The following is a 5,516-nucleotide window of genomic DNA, read 5'->3' as shown; positions in this document are numbered from 1 at the left end:
ATCGATAGCTCATGTCGAAATCAATATTACTGATTCAAGGTCCGAGCCAACATTGAACAAGTATCTCAAATTAACATGCAACGGGGAACATTCATTAAACGAAACACATCAATGTCACTTTGAGAGACTATATTTCTGTTATTTATATACTCATTTCGTATGCATTTTTCTGCTTCCCAGTGATGCAGAATTCCTCTCTTTCTACACCCTCATGAGTTTCGGTACAATCTGATGGTAGCAAGCTAACAAAACTGACGCACAGAATAGCAAATTGATTCGTATTCATTTTTCTCACGTACTTATCATTTATACGTATACAATATTCAAATTTTCTCCTCTGTTTTCATCTTAAACTCCTGGCAATATTTCTGTTTAATTTTTTAACGGAATAATTTTTATAATCACTACTAGTCGGCCGAGTTAAAGTCTCTAATTCAGGCTTGGAATATAAATACATTTGATCTCTTTTTCAGTCCGCGCGGTTAGTCTAGTGCAGCGGTTCCCAAACTGTGGGCCGCGGGCCCCTTGGGGGCCGTAGGTTTTGTTGAGGGGGACCGTGAAATAATGAAAACAAATTTAAAATGTTTTAAGACTAAGTAGATTTTTTTTTTATTTTAAAAGAAACGTATTTAACTTTTATTATTTATTATTTCTTTTTTGTTATTTTTTATATTTTAATGGAAAATTCACACATTGGTGTGTTGGTTCACAAACTTTGCTTCCTGCGTATTTCGGCGCTTAATGAATATTAGTAAATATTACTTATTCATGTGTTTCATTTCAAAGCAGTGGTTAATTGTATTTACTTCGAATGCTCTCCAGGGAAGCTCCAAATCTTTCTGTCCCTTTCATCACGCGTTCGTAATCAGGGACTGTTGATATTGACTTTATGTACATATCAAAACTCGTTTTATATTATCACTGTCATCCGGGCTTGTTTTCTGTTACCGATAAAAGTTTCGCATATACTTCACACATGAAAAAAAGCTTAAACAAGTTCATGTGGGGAGATAGTAACTCGCTTGCAGTGGTAAACAACACGCCCTCCCTAACAGCCAACTATACTGCAGAGGCAATAAAACCAAGTACCTTTATTATGCCAGTGAATAAGGTATGAGGAGTCTGTGTAATATATTTCTCAACAAATAGTGCAATTAGAGACAGCTGGGATAAAAACACACTAATTAATGAATCACATGTCCTCTCATACAGAAACTATGCTGTATAGACGGAAACAAAACCATATGTTGCATGGGCAAACACAGTATCTAACTAAAAACTATTGTTATTAATTAGATGTATGTGAGTTCGATTTCCCAAGGCAGCAATAAAATTCAACCGGACATGCTAAAATTCGTAAAAGTGTTAAAACTAAGTAATATATATATAATGAATATTATGGCAGTTTCACATATGGAATTCGGTTGAAGAGAGTTAGCATTTCAACTCAATTGTCAGCTATGCTTTTATCTTTCGGCTGCGCGATCTTTTGTTAATACCGCACCAATCATATGCACGTTTTAATAACCTGCCTTTGCTGTCTGTTTCGCGTTAGGGTTAATTACCGTAAAGGGAGAAATGTCACGAAAGAGAAAAATGTTTCTGGTCCGGGGATTCCTTTATTCAGGTAATATTCACTAATTTCATGTTATCAGTCTGTAGTGTGCCAGTATCGGTAAGTAGTGATATTATTTGATCTATTCTACGTTAAAAAATTTAACCCTGAGATGGATAAGTGGCTGATAAAAAATAAAAAAAAATTATCGCGAATAATTAGAAGAAGCAGAAACAGACTCAAAAAAAGGACAGTATTTCATATTTTACCAGAACAGCCCGCATCGTCTTCAGAACCAAACGGTAAGAGACAAAAAAACCTGTGGAACAAGTAAAACATTTCAGCTATTTAGGCACGATTTTTAGTGAAGATGGTAAATTCAATATAGAAATAGACAACAGAATCAGCAAAGCTGGTATGGTGGGAAGTCAATTGAATAAATTCATATGGAATAAGACAGAAATTAGTCGGAACACTAAATTAGCTGTATACAAGACAGTGTTCAAACCAGTTTTAACTTATGGATCTGAGAGCTGGGTCAGAAGTAAAACACTTCACCAAAGACTAGAGACCACAGATATGAGAGTCCTGAGAAAGATTATAGGCGTGAACAGATGGTATCAATGGCAGTATCATATTAAAAACGAGGATATTAGGAAAGAACTTGGCATTGTCAGCATCCAGGAAGGCGTTAGCAGAGCTAATCTCAGGTGGTATGGTAACTTAAACAGAATGGGCGAGCAAAGATTAGCAAAACAAGTGTTCTCTGCCAGGTTGGCAGCAAAACGACCCAGAGGAAGACCAAGATGTAGGTGGATTGATACGGTACAAAGTGCTTTAGACGATAGAAATATAAGATCTGATAATGTTGGAGTCTTGACAAGTAACAGACTGATTTGGAGGAAAATTGTAGATAGGAAATTAATAATGATGTAATTTTTTTCATGTAGTACTATCATATCCTGTACACCCCTTGAGGGTACATGGCAGGAATTTGATGATGATGATGATGATGATATAAATACAATAAATATTATAATAATATATCTCTCTATTACGATTTTTTTTTCGAAGGGGGCCGTGAAATATTTTAATTTTTGCAAAGGGGGCCCTGACATCCAGAAGTTTGGGAAGCACTGCTCTAGGAGATGTGCTTTACATTTATGGAAAATACTGCCAACAGAGCTCTTGAACTTGCCCCACCTTTGCAACGAGTTGCGCAGTATGGCAATCCTTATGCTTGAGTCCACCGAACTTTTAGTTTCTATATTTTCGGCACGAAACTCTTGAAATAATATTGGATTCAATATTTATCATACATATTTCTATCATAGATATCCTCTAGGAGATGTGCTTTACATTTATGGAAAATACTAAGGAAACCGGTCTGTATCTTGCCCCACCTTTGCTACGAGTTGCCCAACGTTGAACAACTTATGCTTGTTCCGCCGAAACGTTTAGTTTCTATATATTCGGCACGAAAGTCTTGTAGTTTCTATATTCAGCTATGAAATAATGTTGGATTGAATATTATATATTTTCGATCATGTATTTTATTTTCAATGTTTGTTCTTTATTTCCTTTTGCATTTTATCACATAGTAGTAATGAATGTAATCTCGCAGATATACGGCTTCCTACGCTGCAAAATTACCACCGCGACCTCCCGAGTGATATATGTAGAACAATGGAGTAGTTCTGCATGAACTCGGGCACACTAAACAAAAAATTATAAATCAAAAAGAATAATCATTTGAATTAAGACTTTTTGAAAATTCTATGAAAATATTTGGTAAGTATAAGTTTATTTGAAATATTTGAGAAAAGAGTAACATATATTTAAAATTATTTAAATAATCTAAAATTATATCAAACGCACCTATTCCTTTTCATCATATATTTTATAGAGATCGCTCAAGCTAGAAGCTATCGTTAGCTTTGCGCAGAGGCAATGTTGTAGCCAATGAAGTTTAAACTGAGGCGCGACTATTGCTGTTTGAAAACTTTTACCAATACCCCGCCAGGGCGACGTGAAATACCGTCGGCTTAGGCAATTTTTGCGAGCCTTGTCAAGAGGCTGACAATTATAATGAAAAGAAGAAATCAGAGGTTTAATTTAATAGTATTTAAATAAAATAATATAATATAATAATATAATATAATTATATATATATATAAAATATAATATAATTATATATATATATATATACTATATATATATATATATATATATTTAAATAATATAATATAATTATAATTATATATAATAATATATAATAATATAAAATATAATATAATTATATATATTTAAATAATATAATTATAATTATATATATTTAAATAATATAATAATATAATTATAATTATATAATAATATAATATAAATATAATAAGGTTTCGGTAGGTTTATTTATTTCTAATAATTAGGATCGTTCAGTTTGCCATTATTTTTATTTATATTTTTATTTATATATTTAGCTTTGCGCTTTGAAGTTGACGTGAACGCGTTTGTAACCTTTGTTTGCTCTTCTCTGATTGTTCATTCCGTGTGGTTTATATTTATATTAATAATCATCATCATACGTATCAAGGATTTAGGCCTAGTATGGCCTGTTCCGGCCTTAGAAGTCATCATTTAAGAGGACGTCCTGGTTTTCTTTTTCCTAATGGCTTGTACTTGAAGGCTTGTTTTGGTAATCTTTCTGTTTTCATTCTTTGAACACGTTCCATCCATATTTATATTTTTTAATTTTTTCAGTTACTGGTTCTTGGTTTAATTCTTTCATAATATCTTCGTTTCTTTTGTGATCAAATAGGGTATACTTTGCAGTTTTTCTCATAAACTTCATTTATGCTGTTGTTAATCTTTGTCTTTTTGTTTTATTGTCCAGATTTCGCTTCCATACATTAAGACCGGTAGGGCTAATGTATTGTATACTTTTAGCCTGGTTTGGTTTAAATATAGAGTTAATTACGCCTGTTATTTTTAAATATTTTGCAATTTTTATGTTTATATCTTTTTCATTTTCATAAGTGATCATACATCCTAGGTAGTTAAATGAATTCACCTGTTCTAAGATCTTGTTATCTAATACTATTTTAGTTCTTGCTGGATCTTGTCCTTTAAAGGCCATAGTTTTTGATTTTTCCGTTGATATTATCATACCATAATCTTTGGATATCTCATTTAGATTTAAAATAGCTTTCTATAAGTTATCTTCAGAATTTGTAATTATTATTTGGTCGTCTGCAAAGAGGAGAGTGTTTAAGTTAACTGTAGGTGAAAGTTTAATTCCTTGGTGTAAATTTTTACTCCATTTTATTATTATTTCATTTAAGTAGATATTAAAAAGAGTTGCTGAGAGGAGACATCCCTGTCGGACCCCTTGGTTTATCTGTCTTGTATATGATAGCTCATGATTTAATCTTATTTGTATTTGATTATTTTCATATATACTTGTGACAGCTTTTAGGATATTATTTGGTATTTGTCTTTCTTTTAATATGTTAAATAATATGTTTCTTTTAACTTTGTCAAATGCTTTTTCAAAGTCAATAAATGCAATATGTTTCTAAATTATATTCTCTTCTTTTCTCTATTATTAATTTTAGGCAGAAGGCTGGGTCTATACATGATCGTCCTTTTCTAAATCCATTTTGTACCTCTAGAATAAAGTTTTTGGAATATTTCATTAGTTTGTTATTTAAGATTCTGCTGTATATTTTGTAACATGAATTTAGTATACTGATACCTCTATAGTTTTTAGGGTCATCTCTATTACCTTTCTTAAAGATAGGAATCACAATTGCTTTTTTCCATTCTATTGGGGGGACACCAGTTGAGTAAATTTTATTTAAAAATAATAAGAGTCTTCCTTTGAATCTTGTTCCTGCGTATTTATATAGTTCTGAAACTAGCTTATCTTCTCCAGGTGATTTTCCGTTTCTTGTTTCTTTCAGGC

At 32.0% G+C, this 5,516-nt stretch overlaps 1 non-coding gene across 1 annotated transcript; it reads left to right on the top strand.

Annotated features, from left to right (window-relative positions):
- The first annotated feature begins 3,488 nt into the window (after positions 1-3,488).
- LOC150102403 (U4 spliceosomal RNA) lies at positions 3,489-3,631 on the top strand. Its single transcript, XR_016548985.1, has one exon. It is a non-coding gene; the product is annotated as a U4 spliceosomal RNA (small nuclear RNA).
- Positions 3,632-5,516: the final 1,885 nt, after the last annotated feature.

The sequence above is a fragment of the Typopeltis vanoorti genome, chromosome 10 (assembly GCF_054136105.1).
Source record: "Typopeltis vanoorti isolate ZY-2024b chromosome 10, IOZ_Tvanoo_1.0, whole genome shotgun sequence".
NCBI lineage: Eukaryota > Metazoa > Arthropoda > Arachnida > Uropygi > Thelyphonidae > Typopeltis > Typopeltis vanoorti.
Note: the sequence above shows the minus strand (reverse complement) of the source record. Positions and strands in the feature narration are given on the sequence as shown.